We start from the raw sequence: 17712 nt of genomic DNA, 5'->3' as shown, positions 1-17712 counted from the left end.
AAAAAAATACCACAATATTCCCCAAAATTTACAGTATTTCAATTTTATTGTGACTTTAAAGCACTCTATTAATACTGATGCTTGAAAGGGTTAACCGCTTCTTTAGTGCTTTGAGTGACGTTGATTGTCCATTAGCGCCACCTGTCAAGGCTAACAATGGTTTCGTCTTTAAATGTACCGTTTTAAGGTGATTCGTCTCGCTTTATTGCATGCTGGCAATGGGGAGAGACCTTTACAGTGCAAACCAGGGTTTGAAAAAATACAATTAAATCACAAATATGCAAACAAATAATTTTAAAATAAAAAATCTCAATAGTTTGATAATTCTGCATGTATTTGACAATTACACACTACAATAAATCTAAAAACTGATAGCTCTGGACAAATACATTTTATGTGCCAATTAAAGAAAATTACCAGATAAAGATCCAATAACTACTGAGCCCGAGGTAGTTAAACTTTCACATGCTCACGGGAAACTTTCATGTGCTCACGCGAAACCTTCATGTACAGAATTTTCTTTTAAAGTTTAGTTTTGCGAGCTCGCACGAACCTTTTACCTGCGCACACGAAAGTTTCATGTGAGCACGTAGTTTTACGTGCGCACGTGAAAGTAAACTCGATAGTTTCACGTGTGTACGCGATAGTTTCACGTGCGCACGCGAAACTAAACTTTATTTAATTTTTGCTCCGTGTCCCCCTAGGGGCGCCTGGTAATAACAATAACTATGTAAAATAATATTGACGAAACTTGAAAAAAATGGATGAAAATATTTTTTAAAGCAACACTATGTAGTTTCCATGTAAAAATGACTTACAGCTCCCCCATGTGGTTGAAAAGTGCAACAGTGCCTGGTATCAGACACTCTTCTGCAGGCAGAGGGAGGGGCGGGGCTGTGTGCTCTACCCTCCACCGCCACTTTCAGAGTGTGCTTGTAGCAGCTAGGAGGCTGCTCAGGTTGCAACAACAGTACAATTTGTCCAGTTAAAAGTTATTCTATCACTGAAATAATTTTAGAGACATTATTTAAAGGTAAAAAAACCTACATAGTGTTGCTTTAATTAAGACATGCAAATGTGCTATAAAATATTTACTTAACATACCAGGGAATAAAAAGTTTGAAAACCCTGGTGTAAACTATCTAATCTGCACATTACCAGACTTGAAGACTATTGCTGCATATGTGTTAAACTTGATCTGTTCACCATTATTATTTTATTTACTAATCGTTGTTTGAAGATGTTTCTTGGCTTCATTCCTGCAGCCTCAACTAGTTGATCTTGTGTCCATACTTTCTACAGGTGCTGAAAATGTTACTTAAAAATATATACGAGTCAGAAAAATCCGGTATTGTATATTTTTTATAAAATTAAAACCTATGAAAATTACCAAGTAAGTTACTGTTAACTGAAGTAAATATGTATTACAAACAAAGGTTATACTTACTAGTTGCAGAGGAGTATTCCCTTTTAGAAGATACAGCATCAAAGGAAATAAAAAGCATAGCTGTTTTAGTGACTTTTATTGATGATTAAAGTACTGTAACACTAAAGATAACTTTTGTATTAGTTTAGATCATTTTTACTCATTTTACCCCCATCTTACCTGCTTTTAGCACTCGCCATATAACTACAGCAACCACAATCACCATGACCAGTACCAAAATTGGTAGCACTGAGCTAAGCACTGGCTTTAATGGTGTCCCATGATCATATTCTAAAACAAATTCCATGAGCAAAGATCACATAGATTAAGAGATTATATGATTTTGCCTGATGTTTTACATGACATGAATTTGGTATTTTTCTTTCTTTCTTTTTACAGGTTTTCTGCCATTATAATTTATCCTGTTTAACTTCCATTTTGTTGTCCAGATTGAGATGTGTGGCAGTGCAGGTGTATTTGTGTTTCTCTCTCTGTTCTTTTTCGCTGATCTTCAGGATCTTTCTCATCTGGTACGTCCCATCATCATTGGGCAGCAGATCTCCTCCAGTGATCTCATCATCAGATACAGGCTGTCCATCTCTGAACAGGGTCAGATTGATGTGACGAGGATAAAATCTTGTTGCTAGACACATCACCCGAAACCCTTTACAATCTGGGTTTGCTTTCTGGAGGAGTCTAACTATAGGTTTTACTGTTAATAAAAGAGATAACAGATGTACTCGAATTTAATATACTTTTAGTATACCTAAAGGAACAGATCATCCACATTTAAAAAATGCATTTTAACCCTCAATCGGTCCTTGGGGTCAATATGACCCCAAACGACATTTCATTGGTTAACAAAAAAGGTTCCCTTCATCTCAGAGATGTAAAACTTTGTGACTTTTCCTAAATAATCTATCTTTACATGCACAAAAAGACTGGGCTTGATTCGGTTGTTCTAAAGGTATGTAAAAAATTTTTTATCAATCTGTCCCTTGGGGTCAATATGACCCCAATTGAAAGTGAATGGGAAATGCAAAAAAATGTACTTTTTTTCCATTTGTCAAAAAATAAATATCAATAAATCCAGCATAAATCTGAAAATTTTGACACAGAAATGAAGGCCTGGTACTTGTGCACAAATGCAATGCAAAAAACACATGCTCACACAAACACACACAAATACACACACACACAAACACACACAGGTGTGACTGCCACAGAGAGCATTTGTGTGGAATTTGGCAAATAAAATCAGTCACAAATGCAGAAAATAACACATAAAGGGGTGTGACATAATGCACACACATGTACACTCACAAACACGCTCACACACGCATGCACGCACGCACGCACACACACACACACACACACACACACACACACACACACACACACACACACACACATGCTCTTTCTCTCTCCTTCTCATGCACACTCTCTCACACTCTCTCTCTCTCTCTCTCTCACACACACACACACACACACACACATGCGCGCACACACACAAACCCACACACACAAACCCACACACACACATACAAACCCACACACGCACACACAAACACATACAAACACACGCAGACAAACGCACACACGCATGACTACCACAGAGAGCATTTTTATAAAATGTGGCAAATAAAATCAGTCACAAATGTAGAAAAATGATACAAAGGGGTGTAACCTAATGCACGAACATGTACACTTTCTCTCTTACACACACAAACACACACACAGACACACTCACATGCTCTCTCCCTCTGCCTCTCACACACATTCTCTCAAGCACACATGCGTGTCTCTCTCTCTCTCTCTGTCTCTCTCTCTCCCTCATTCTCTCTCTCTCTCTCTCTCTCTCACACACACACACACACACACACACACACACACACACGTGCGCGCACACACATGCGTGCACACGCACACACACACACAGACACACACACTTACACTCAGTCAAATTTCTATGGCATTTTGTAATAACAGACATTTCAAAAATGCATAAAAAACTATAAAAAAATACTATTTGACATAATATTTATTTTTAATATCCTTTCTAATGTTTATATAAACATAAATTTACAAAATGTATCACAAAAGTAATGATTTGAGCAGTTGTCCATATCCAGGAAAATGAATGGGTCTCTATGGGAATCTGCCGGTCTAAATGATTTAATTCCTACACTGTAATTCTCTTATGTTTTTTTTCTTAAAACCGATGCCTGAATTCAACACCCCACACCTATATTAATATCTAAAAACAATTTAAATCAAATTTAGATCATAATTTATGTGAATTTTCATAAAAATTTGATATTTTTCAGGAAAGCAAATTGTGTAGTTGAGGATTTCAGTGGTAAACAGGTACAAAACTACTTCAAATCTCTCAAAACACAGCTTTATTGTATAGATGAGAAGTAAACAAAAAAAAATGATATATTATTTGTATTATTGAAAATGTATATTTTTCTTACAATTATGCTTTCAATTTTGGGGTCATATAGACCCCAAGGGCCAGAAGTGTAAACAGAAAACGAGGAGCGTTTGAGGGTTAAAATCAACTCTAATCTTAAATTTGGACCATCTAGGGTCCCAGAAGGGCCGATATTTGGTGTCCCCAGAGTACATATGTGAAGTTTTAGCTCAAAATATCATATAGCTAATTTATTGTAACATGTTAAAATTGACACTTTGTAGATGTGACACATTTTTCTGACATCACAAGGGGAGCCAAATTTCAATTACCTGTTTTTTCACATGCTTGCAAAGAATGGTTTAATCTTTTTCACATTTTCCAGGTTAATGGAAGCACTGGGGACTCAATTATAGCACTTAAACATGAAAAAAGTCAGATTTTCATGATTTGTCCTCTTTAAGTAAGATTAAAGTAAAGCTATTAGCATCAGGAGAGGTCATCTTACCTTTTCTGTTTACTTGATTTGTTCTTTTTTCAAGGTAACCCTTTAGAGTTTTTATGCAGTGTGGGTAGTAAAAATTTTCATGGCGCCACATTGAGATGTCAAGATGAAATTTCACCACCTCAGCTGTGGCATTTAAGGTACTGTTGTATGTAAAATAATTGTCATTATATCTCAACTCATCTGTGGTGGTGCCTCGGAAAGCTTCTCGTACGATCATTTGTCCCGGTTCACCATTGTCATTCAGCTCACACGAAACCAGTCTTTGAATAACTAGAGGACCTTTAACTGAGATAAAAAAAAAACAAAGTCCAATATGAAAACACACTCAAAAACACATGACAAACATACATTTTCATAGATATTTTTATAATTTATATAACTACGCATTCATCATTCATAACACACTTAATCTTTTTTCAAAATCCTATAACTCCAATTTAAAGGATAACAGTATGGATGATGGAAGGATATATTCAAGTGTCTATCATCACTTTTAAAGATAAAACTGGACAATACTTACTGTCGGTTGTATTTAAGTTATTTTTAATCCAATCAAATTTTACCATGAAACCTGGTAGCAGAGAGTCACTTATCTGGCGGACAAGATTAGAATTCAACACATCATCTTCATTTGTTGTGTTTCCTCTTCGAATGAATGTCTTTGTGTCACCATTATAATACAAAACTCTAACATCATCCAACATCACCAAGCAACTAAATTCAGGAAAGGGTATTTGTCCTTTAATGAAAGTCACAAGCAACCACAAAGAATGGGAACCTGTAAAAAAATTATAAAACTGGAAATGCTGACTCATGAAAAGAAAGAAACAAGTTCTGCAGCATATGGGGGAAAAGAAGAATAGAAACATCTCATTGTAATAAATGTAGTTTATTTTCCAGATGATATTGTGACAGTAACTATTAAATATGATTTTCATCTTTAAAATTGTCAATTTAAAATTGTTACTAATATTAGGACATGATGGGGGCAAGAAAACCACTTAACTTGATCCGAAGTGGTCTTTCTGCATAAGGCCTATACCTAAAACAGGCAGGCTGTGTCCAAATGCCCACACTTGCGATCTTGACCCCTCGAGAGTGCATGCACATGACAGGAAGTAAGTGCGCAAGACTGTCCCATGTCTTAAAGGTGCAGTGTGTAAATTTTAGTGGCATCTAGTGGTGAGGTGCTGGTGAATTGCAAACAACAGCTCAGTCTACTGCTTCCTCCTCGTTTTTTAATCACATAGAGAAGCTACGGTAGCCCCCACCGGACAAACATGTCATCAGAGACAAAGTTTGTCCATTAAGGGCTTCTGTAGAAACATGGCGGCACAAAATGGCATTTTCCATGTAAGGGGACCCTCGGTATATGTAGATAAAAACGTCTCATTCTAAGGCAATAAACACGTAACGGTTCATAATGAAAGGTCTTCATACACCACTGATAATATAGTTTTGTATATTATTTTGCATTTCGGTCAAGAGATCCATCTAAAAATTACACACTGCACCTTTAAAACTGGCAAAGTGCAGTGTCTTCGAGCTTCGAAGATTCAAGGCTAAGCGTATCCCATTATGTTCTGGATGTAAATCGTGAGACTTTGCGCAAACCTTGCAAGATATTGCGGAAAAACTTAATTTTAAGTTAATAAATAGATATTACATATTTTGGTGTTTGAAAAATGTTGCATTTCATTGGTATCATTGGCAGCAGTTGCTATTTCAATAAATACTCTAAAGGTTAATAAATGAACACAAACATGAGGTAAAGAATCGCCTACGTTTATATTAAAACTAGTTTCATAATCATCTCATTTTCACTTACTAGAAGTGCACTGTTTAATCAACCATTCATTTAATTTTTTTTACAACATTCAGCACTATGCAATTGACTTGCATAGTATTTGGCCAAGAAGCAGGAAATATGTTTGGTTTGAATATGTTTGTCTTTTTTGTAAGATTTCTTTTGAAATCTTACCTTTTGGAGCAGCTGTTGGAAGTAGAAGTGGAAGTAGAAACAGCAAAAGAGCTTTGTCCATTTTAATGATATTTAAACGGCACATAAGCACTCGTAAAATTGACCAAAGTGTTGTCTCTGTTCATCCTTGGAGGTAGTTTTGGGTATTTGGAGTAGATTCCATTTCCTGCATTTTGGCACCTTTAAATTAAAAAAAATGCTTTTATAGTCTAAAACGGTTACCACATAAGGTTTCCTGAAAATTAACACAGTGTGCACATATACTGTCACTAAACAAACTGGTATTTAGTTCTGTCACTATTCGACTGCTGTGTTATGGTAGTGAAGTAGTTAAACACAGAATGGAGCTTTATACTGTGTGGACTCTGACCCTGCTTCCCAATTCACCAATGCCCTATGCCGTAACAGTATATGCACTGTTTTTGTTATGGGAAAGTATGAACATTTGAGTGCATAAATTAGTTGAGTTAAAAGAGAGATGCGTTTTTCTGTTGAATAACAGGTTTTGATATCAAATAGTCATGTCTCTGCTCACTCTTTTGTAAAACACATTCTAGTTTAGAAATCAGTCAAGTGATTAATTCTCACCCCAACATAACAAAAATAACTGGGTAACAGTAGTATTGTGCATTATTAGCTGTATTGCAACATTTTGATAATATGATAATGTAAAAAACAAACAGCTGATTGCTTTTATGTATGTTTGCTCCATTAATGCTCCTGTCACCCAATGTTTCTCATCAAAGCAATAAATTAAACTATATTAACATAATATACCAAAAACATTATGACATATGTGGACAACGATGTGGACAATAAATTGACCCTGTTGAGAATTGTTTTACTTTTCTGGAACATGTCCTGGTGACTGCCTTTGTATCTTTTTTCTGAGAGTGTCATACTATTGACAATTCTTAAGAGTAAGGATGTGAAAAAAAATTCCCCAGCAAATTCCCCATTAAATTATGGAGACATTATGTGTGGCCTTTTTTTTACTTTGGGCAATGTACAGATAAACTTATCATTGATTCAGAAAATTTTCAACTAAGACGCTTATGATAAATAATAATTATTATAATAATTCCCAAAAGACTTTATAGCCTCTTTCACACAGTATTTCTGGTAAATTACCATGAATTTACCTGAATGAATTTACATGTGCTGCTCACACACGCAGTGACATTCCGTCTTTTTACCAGTAAGACATCATTCACACATCAGAATCAAAATACCGGTAAATTTGTTCAGAAAGCGGAAGTTACCTGTGGCGCGCGGTGAGCTCAGTGTTGTATTTGTAAACAATCCACATTGTTCATATCCACGGTCGGTATTTTGTTGTTTTCACGTCCGTGGTAAACTCTGACAGTCGCGAAGTTGCTCATGACCAAACAACATTACATGAGGCGACGTCAAACCGAAAATGTATTGTTTGCACATTAGGCTTCACAGAGGGTGTGCTAAGGATGTCGGCAATTCGGCAAGTAGGTGGTAAGCTGTTTTAAACAACTTTGGTGAAGAAATGTGGACGTAAACTTCAGGTGTGCTCGACTTTCAAGCAGCGTGTGTGTGGAAACGTCCGTAAAACAGTGCGGGGGTAAACGTGTCATCTGTATTAACATTATGATTGGCCCGAAGCTGTCAGCACGGTCTGACGTCGTCCGTTCTAAATGCCAGTAATCCTATACTTTTCGTTCACACATAGCGCTTACCGGTAAATTACTGGTAATCTTACAACCTGTCTTACTGGTAAATTGGGAGCACTGATTTACCGGAAAGGTTCTGTTCACACATGATCTGTTAACTGCAATTTACCAGTAAATTACCAGTAAGGACTGTAGTATGTGTGAAAGGGACTTATGTCAGTGATATATCAAAGCGTCTAGCAAGCATTTTGCATATCAAAAAAATTGCAACGATTGTTTAACGTTAATTTTATTTTGGGCAATCGGGGCAGACTTACCCATAAGGCCAGCATTTTTTAAAGTGTGGGGCAGGCCCCACTGGTGGGGAATAGGAACATTACAAGTGGGGCGTGACAAATGGGTGGAAATGTATGTAACCCTCGTTCCCTGAAGGAAGGGAACTGAAGGTTTTGTTCTGTGTTTCTTGTGTTTTCTGTGTTTTTGTTATTAGGACTTTTATTTTGACATCCTGTTCTGTTCCAGCTTTTATTTTGATATACATCATGCCATGTCACGCTTCACACTTCCTGTCTGTTTTGTATTTAGCCACTTCCTGTACACCATATCAGGGCTGATTATTACTTTGTATGTCCAGCCTGTTATCTATTAACCTGTTTACCTGTATCCTGTTTTGTACCTGTCTGTTTTTTAGTGATGGGGAAATGAAGCATCGAATCAAGCACCGATACTTCCCTTACTGTTTCGAACCATGATTCGAAGCCTCAACAAGGGTGTCGAAAAAAGCGCCATCTTTTGGTTAATAATACATAATAGCAGTCGCTTCTGGAAGAAGTTCCGTCAGTGAAGCAACAAGCTGGTGAAATCCAGATGAATATTAATATTATGTGTACAAATAAAGCTTAGACAACATGTGTGTAAATGGTCAAAATAATAAATGTATTTATTCATTCAAGTGTAGCAAAAGTTTCAGTATTAATTAATAAGATTTCATATTCATACGATTCAATACTGTATTTTATTGAATAATGTTCACACGCACAAGTATATGTACATATAATACTATCTATTCAGTATTATGTGGGACTAAAATGTGAATAATGCAAATAACTGCTTAAAAACCTCTGGGGTTGTAACGTTCTGACACGCAAAGCGAAGCGCACACGTGACTGAGCAGAAAGTGAAGCTTCGTTTGTCATTGGTCACATGATTTCTACGTTAACAACACAAGCTTCGAAATGATGCTTCATCAGGCACACCCCCTTTTGCTCGACACAAGCTGTAAAGCCCTGCTTCAAATGTAACACCACTACTGTTTTTGACCTGTGCCTGTTTTGTGGATTTTGACTGTTTCTCTGCCTGGCCTGACATTTTGCCTGTTTGTGGATTACGTTTGTTGGATTGCCCTTTTTGGATGTGTTTGCTGGCCCTTTTTGGGGATTTACACAATAAACCTTTTGCACATGGATTCATCTCTCCTTCGCTTTCTTTAAAGCACCCAGGTTACAGGAAAGGAGACGCCACGTTGTGGCCGCCAAATTGCAAACGCATGCCGCACGAGTATTTAACGAGCAGCAGGTGCAATACCAAATCAGCTATTTTCACTGAGAAAGTTGAGCATTAGTGCCTGGCCGGTATCAGCAGTGGAACAGCAAACTGTGGCGATGGGACTTGACGTCTCTGTTCCCTTCCTTCAGGGAATGAGGGTTACATAACCGAGACGTTCCCTTTTAGTCGGTCACTACGACGTCGCGTCGTCTAAGTAATATAACATACTAGAGAGAGAAATACAGAGTGACCTCTGCTAAGAGAAACGTGGTAGAATTAACCCCACAGGAAATACACACATAGGAATCCCACATAGGGAACATAAATGTGGGCGCCTAGCCAAACCAACATGATCTCACGAATTTCCGTGGGATTGTCACAGAATGTTTTGCTCATTTTTTCGTGGCATTCTCACGGATTGGTTACTCAATTTTTGGTTACTCAATTTTTCCTATTTTCAAACCATTGTCGCTTTGGTTTAGGGTTAGATTTGGTGTTTGCGTTAGTATGTCACTTTAAGTATTGGTTTATACTATGTTTTTCTGCTTTATTCTTTTATATTTTCTAAACTTTAAACATTTGTCGCCTGGCGTTGGGGTTAGTGTTTGGTCTGGGTAAGGATGTCATTTTATGTAAATCTAACCCTAAACCGAAGCGACAATAGTAAGAAAATAGGACAACAGTTGAGTAACCAATCCATGAGAATGCCACGGAAAAATGTGGAGATCTGTGAGAATGCCAAGGAAAAATGAGCAAAAAATTCCGCGACTATCCCACGGAAATCCGCGAGACCAGGTTGAGCCAAACACAGGTTTTCAAGAATACATCTAGTATGAGGCTGACAGACGATGCTCCGCAACATCGGCCACCAAGGCGGTGGAGGAGTCTCAGACTTTTTGTAAATTGTCATCAATCATAATTTTACTCCGTAATGGCACTACAGCGTAGCACTAAAACTGAGCTGCAAGCCGACACACAAGCCGGCCCTCTGTGTTTCACCAGTTTCAGGAAAGAACCCGAGAGAAAACCGGCTCGGCACGAACACTATGGAATCTAGTAAACGTGTTAGGTGTCACCCAGCCAGCAGCTCTGCAGATGTCTGTCAGCAAGGAACCACAAGCTAATGCCCAAGATGATGCAACACTTCTCATAGAGTGAGCTTTTAGTTAAATGGGCATAGGGTGCCCTGCATTTGATAAGCACGGGTGATGGTGTCTACAATCCAATGGGACATCCTCTGGCTAGTGACAGCTTTCTCTTTCTGCTGACCACCATAACAGACAAATAGCTATTAAGGTCCTAAAGCTTTGAGTTTAGTCCACATACAGTCGCAGTGTGCGTACATAGGACATAACAAAGGACATAACAAAGCCATGGCTGGGTCTGCCTCCTCCAAAAGGTCTGCTCACCACCTGATCTCTGAAAGGAGTGGTGGGAACCTTGGGCACGTAGATGGGGTCTCAGTGTTAAGCTGGATTCAGCGGGCCTGAACTGCAGGCACGAATATTAGTCCGAAAATGCATGTAGGTCCTCTACCTTCTAAACAGAGGCCTATGCCTATGCATCCTGGTGGTCTGGTAAGGCGCAACCAGTAAAATGCTCTCTTTGTCCTCCCTGATTTTGCACAGTGTCTGGGCATGGATGCTCACTGGGGGAAGCGTATCTGCACAGAACACCGAGGCCAGCAGTGAGCCAGTGCATCCACGCCGTGTGTCCCCTTTGGTTAGTGAATAAAACAGGTGACAATGGTTGTCTCTGGAGAGGAAAACAGATCTATCTGAGCTCTGACAAAACATTTCCAAATCAGCTGAACCGACTAGAGGTGGACTCGCCAGACCCCCCGGTACGCTGCTCATGACAACGTGTCTCAGGATGTGAATGGCATGAAGGAACCTCAGATTCTTCTGACTCCATATGAGGAGATGACGGGCGAGATGCGACAGGTGACAAAAGCACAAACCACATTGGCGATTGATATATGCAACAGTCACAGTGTTGTCGGTGCAAACTAATACATCTTTGTCTCGGAGCTCGTTGCTGAAACAGACGAGAGCAAGATATCGTGAGGACGAATGCGTTAATGCAGGACCGTGTAGGGGCCAAAGGGCAGAGCCAGCAGGGGGGAACCGGCAGGGCGGAACTGGCAGGGCGGAGCCGGCAGGGTGGAACTAAAACCAGGGCAGAGCCAGCAGGCACAATCAGAGACCAGGGGCGGGGCCGTGGGCGAAACCAGAGACCAGGGCAACGTTGGGACCCATGGTGGTGCCGGCAATAACAGGAACCTAGGCAGAGGGAGAGAGCAGAGAGAGGCCCTCTGGGCCAGGTTAGATAGGACAGAGAGCTCAGGGAGCTCGGGGACGGCCATCTTGGGCCAGGCAAAGAGCTCTGGGACGGCCATCTTGGGCCAAGCAGAAAGTTCAGGGAGCTCGAGGATGGCCATCTTGGGGTAGTCAGAGAGTTCAGGGAGCTTGTGTATGGCCATTTTGACAAGGGCAGAGAGTCTATGAAACTTGGGAGCGACCATGTAGGCTGACCTACAGGACACAGGAAACTCTGGATTAAATGTCTTGTAAACTCAGAAACAGGCCTTATGATCAGGACAGAAAATTCAGGAAACTTAGGCTCAGCTAACTTGGCCAAGACAGGAAGCTCAGGGGACTCGAATTCAGACCTTTCAGCCAAAACAGGAAGTGCAGAGGACTTAGGTTCAACCTTTTCAGCTGTGACAGGAAGCGCATGAAACTCAGGTCCAGACCTTTCAGCCATAATAGGAAGGGACCTCTTGTGGAACATAAGAGCAGAAAGCAGACCACACACACCACAGAGCCATGGAAAATACAGGGAACACAGAATTCAAAGGACATACCTCGGGCACCATAGGTTCCACGGAAACTGGAGATCACTGTAATGGAGACCACCCAACTAGGAACACCAGCTGCTCGCCCTGACACTAGGGGAGTATCTGCCAGATTTGAAACCAGACATCTAGTCTTGAAGTTCACCCAAAAGGCGGCCATCTTGTGTACCGACTCAGGTACGGTGCCATCTTGTAAAATAACTCAGGTGTGGTGCCCATCTTGTAAACTGATTCAGGTATGGTGGCCATCTTGTGGACCGGTTCGGGTGCGGCTACAGCCATCTTGTGAACAGGCTCGAATGTGGCAGCAGCCATCTTGTGAACAGGCTCAAGTGTGAGAACAGGTGCAGGTATGGTCGCGGCCATCTTAAAAACAGCCATGGCAGTGGCCATCCTGAGAACAGGTACAGGCATGGCGGTCTTCTTTGAGAAGGGTGTTCTTCTGATTGCCATCCTGAAACCTCGTCCTGGTTTAACTAATGTATTGGGTTCTGGAATGGCCATCTTAGGAACAGAAGTAGGCCTGGAAGCGCTGCTGGGTCCATATTGTCGTGGCGTGGAGTGATGAGAGTCACTGCTGGATTCTAGTTGATCAACCATTCTGTAACATTTGTGGATAAAGACAGGCAGAGGCAGCGGATCCAAACGCAAGCGACTTTTAATACAAACACAACAAAGTAAAATGAAACAATAATACCAGTAGTATACACAGAACTAAACATGAAACCAAACCTGATAATTATTTGCAGCTTGTGAACATATTATTAGCAACACAGCTAGTAATGACAGTGTTTTGTTTTATTGTTGTCATCAATTAATACGCGTCTTAATACATTATGTTGTCAATAAATTACCTTCATTAGTAAGTTTTTGGCCACTGCCTGACATTATCCAACCAATGTTGCCTTTCACCTGACATTTTCTTTCATGAGCAGGATCCATTTTAATATAAATGCCACTAGAGGGCACTGGCTAATGTCACATTGTCTGCAGGCACGCAGTAATGGTGGCAGTCAAGATGGCTGTGCCCATAGAGTTCACATCAGATTTGTGTATAGAGGGTATGCATTGACGTCACTTTTCCACGTGACCACGCCCTGTTGAGTGGCAAACGTTCAACAAAATGGCTGATTTTTAAAGCGTCTGCTGCGAAAAAGCCAGGAAAACTGACTATTATCAGCTTAAATTGAATTGAGGTGGACTTGATAGCAGAGGTGGACAATACTTAGTTACAATAGTTACATTTTTCAAGCATCTGTGCTTTATTAGGGTGTTTGTCTTGGGGAAAAAATTACTTCACTACATTCTAAAGCATAAAATCATACTGTGTATTCTTTAATATTGCATATTAAAATGTATTTAATACCTAATTACATCAAAATTGTGTACTTTTACAGTGGCTGCTCGTGACTGCTCATCCGCGGGGAGCAAATTCAAAATAAGTGTTCAGAGTGTCGTGTGTGTTGCTTGTGTTATCAAAATATGTGTTTGTTGCGTCATGTGAACCATGTGCATCACCTGTTTTGTCAAAATAAGTGCCTGCTGCACACGCGTCAAACCTGTTTATGATAAAAGAGACACTCACGTTCACAAAATACATGCAAGAGACTCCCTTAACAGTAAACTTTGATTACACATGATTACACATGAGATCATGTGAGTATCTGGCAAACGCAAGCTTGTCTTTTATCATAAACCCTTAAGACGCGTCTGCAACAGGCACCCACCTTGACAAGGCACGCGATGCTCACAGGATCTGTCGACACGCAAAACACATATTTTGAAATTATGAACCACATACATGACAGGCTACACACGAACTTCACATTGAGCGCCCTCAAAAAAAGAAGTAAACGGCCGCGACTGATCAATGCATAACTAAAATGAGGAAATTGTATTTCTCCTTTCCTGTGAATTGCAAGCCTGTGAATAACGAAACAGTTAACACCACAATTTTGAAATGTCCTTTAATAAATAAAAAAGTAAAAACATAATGTGCAGTTTTAATTGTTAGTCGTCATATTCATATGGCCTTATTAAAATGAAATGTGTTACACAAATTAACTCATATCTTATTTATGACACCTCCAAAAATATTTTTACTTGCCTATTGACTAATCAGTTTTATGTCAGCAGAAAATGTTGAGGTTAAATAGAGAGAATAATGACCAAAAACATAATGTGAATGAAATGAAAATGAAATTGTTTTTATTCAAAGTCTTGGACTGACAAATCTGCAGTGTAAAACTATTTTGCTGCCTTAATTTAAGTACAATCAAATGGGCTTTATAAGTCATTTCAACTATTTAAAATTTTTAACCCATTGGTGCGTTTTTTACAACTTGGGAAAAAAAGTTGAAATGTAACTTATTTTGATTAGTTTAAGTTATGTAGAAACATTTCAAATATATGAAATGGTAAGTGGCAATTATTTTACTATATCTCAAATTTTAAGGCAGCATATTTTGTTGCAGTGCATTTAAAAGACATAGAAACAAAAAACAAAATCTTTAGATTAACAATTAAGATTTTTTGCATGTTATTTCTTGTTTCATATCTTTACTTATTTTCACATCTTAATAATGATCACAATTCATAATTTTTCTTCAGTACAGTGTGGTAAAAAGCAAGATGAATTTTTTTTTTTTTAGGAGGTATTTCCTATTAACATTTGAAGACAAGTTTAATTAAAAGATTTTTATTTGAAATCTTACCTTTTGGAGCTGTTGTTGGAACCAATAGTAAAATAAGGACAAGAATTTTTAACATATTACTGATATTTATTCATTATGTTTTAAGCGCTTACTAAAAGGACCAAGTTCAGTGTGGCCTCGCCTTGTGAGTACTGTATAACAATAGAGGGAATTAAAGTACTGCAAGCCCATATGCTTTCGTTTAGGTCTCACGGTAGCTTGATGTCATAAGCAGATCAATCTGCGCATGCAGTCGAAAAACGTAACTGTGTTCTAAAAACAATGGTTTACCGGCAAAGGGTGAACCGTTATGTAAAAGGGATATTTAAAAAAGCGAAAAACTGAATATTCAATATTAACAAAATGACCACACAAATATTTTTATTTACAAGAGTTATATAAAAAAATAAAACTTTATCATGTTGTAAAAAGCGCAGATACTATTCATTATCTTCCTGTTTGTTAAGACGCTTGGTCTTCGTGGCATTTAAATGTATACGATAAATCAATATCTCTACTGTATCTTAAATAATTATTATGTGCTTATACCTACATGTGGGTAGAAATAGCCTATTAAAAATATTGATGTTAACAAAGGAAAGAAGCACATCTAGCATGACGATTTTTACAAAATGAAAGTGAAACTGAAAACGTGTCAATTCGAAGAAGAAAAAACATATCACATAATTGCTTTTAATTAATATTACAGACGTCCTGTGGTAAAATTACATTACACCATCTACCCCTGTAGAACTAATCCCGTCCGAATAGGGCTTAAGACACACACACCAATCATCATCAGATATGTGTCTCCCACCCCCAAACACACGCACACTAGAGAAAACATTGCCTTTTTGGCTAAAGGAGCCTACTCGGGTACATATATATTATATATTGGGATACCAGCGCTGGGGTGGCATATGGGGTGACACCCTGTGCCACCCTGGTAGATCCACCCCGATCATAAAGGTTTATGACATAAAGCTACAGTAAGTGAAGAAACGTTGCAACGAAACGATGATGAAAGAGTTCCAGTTCAAAAAGAAAAAAAACACTTTAAGCAAACATTTATGCAGCAATAGACTTTAAGTCTAGCAATATAAATCTAAGCCAATATGGAAAAATTCTTATCTTTGTTAACACTGTACTGTTAGTGGTGATATCACTGTATTTTATAGTTATGGGCAGGTATCAGGGCATTTAAATGATTGTTGTGAAGTTTGAGATGCTGGCCAGATTTTTTTCCTATGAACATTTAACAGATTTTAAATTTGCTGCAGTTCAGATACCAACATTTTTTTAATCGCTATTTGTTTTGAAATATAGCAATATTGTGTACCAGTGTCATATTTCTTTGATAAGTACGTCAGCCAATCAGATCGCCTTATGCAAATAACCTAGGCAGAACCAGCCAATTACGTTTATAAAAGACCGGAGCATAAGTTGTGGCCACTGTGATTGGCTGTTGGCCACACTTCAGACAAGCCTTCCGTTAAGCCAGTGCTTCTCAATTATTTTCTGTCACACCCCCCCAGGAAGAAGTAAACATTTCGCGCCCCCCCAACTCTCCGCCGGGACTGTAAATAGTATAATTTGTTTATAAAATTACACATCTGCAAAACATTGTATCCTTATTAACATCAAAGAAAACACAAAAAAGAAATATCAATCAACTTGTAATGGTTTTGTTCTGTGTTCTGTGTATTTTTGTATTTTGGACTTTTATTTTGATACTCTGCTCTGTTCGGACTGTTATTTTGAAATCATCATGCCATGTTTCAGTTCACACTTCCTGTCTGTTTGGTATATAAGTCACTTCCTGTTCACCTGTTCCCGGCTGAATATTATACATAGTAAGCCCAACCTGTTACCTGTCTGATTCTGTTATCTGTTAAACCTGTTACCTGTATCTGTTCCTGTTTTTTGACCATTGCCTGTTTATTTGGATTTATTGCCTGTTTGCCGCCTGCCCTGATATATCGCCTGTTATTTGGATTCTGATTGTGGATTACCCTGACTGGATTTGTTTGCTGGCCCTTATTGGGATTTTACTTAATAAACACCTTTTGCACATGGATTCACCTCTTCATCGCTTTCATTAAAGCACCCGTTACAGAATATTCAGCCACAACCGGAATCCAGCGAAGGTCAGTAATCTCCCACCAGCACCATGAAACCTGTTTATGCACTACTTGCACTCCGTCAGAACCACCGGCCCATTGAGGAGTATGTTAATGATTTTTTGGACTTGAGTTACCAGGTACATTTTGATGATGTTACTCTTAAGAACTTGTTCTACAATGCTTTGGATGAATGGTTGCGTTTGTGTATGCCACGGGATATGGATATTTGGTCTCTGGAAAGTTATATTGACTTTGCTTTGTTGCTGTGTGGCTCACCATTCACTGTGGGTGTTGCTGATACACCTCCGGAGTATGTACACAAGCCACCAAGCCATGTCACGCCTGTTCTACCCACACCTGTACAAACCATGCCTGTTCACAAAATGGCCGCCACCATGCTTGCTCCCAAAATGGCCGCCATCCTGCCTGTCCCTAAAATGGCCGCCACCCTGCCTGTTCCCAAAATGGCCGCCATCCTGCCTGTTTCTACACCTGCACCTGTTTGTGAGAGAGCTACCGT

The 17712-nt window shown here is 39.0% G+C and overlaps 1 long non-coding RNA gene across 1 annotated transcript; it reads right to left on the bottom strand.

Annotated features, from left to right (window-relative positions):
• Window positions 1-4285: 4285 nt before the first annotated feature.
• LOC141364308 (uncharacterized) lies at window positions 4286-15219 on the bottom strand. The gene is made up of 4 exons (XR_012370021.1): window positions 15091-15219; window positions 6332-6511; window positions 4871-5128; window positions 4286-4635 (listed from the first exon to the last, which is right to left on the bottom strand). It is a non-coding gene; the product is annotated as an uncharacterized lncRNA (long non-coding RNA).
• Window positions 15220-17712: the final 2493 nt, after the last annotated feature.

This window comes from Misgurnus anguillicaudatus, chromosome 6, assembly GCF_027580225.2.
Source record: "Misgurnus anguillicaudatus chromosome 6, ASM2758022v2, whole genome shotgun sequence".
Lineage (NCBI taxonomy): Eukaryota > Metazoa > Chordata > Actinopteri > Cypriniformes > Cobitidae > Misgurnus > Misgurnus anguillicaudatus.
The sequence above is the reverse complement of the archived record's forward strand: the minus strand, read 5'-3'. Positions and strand labels throughout refer to the sequence as shown.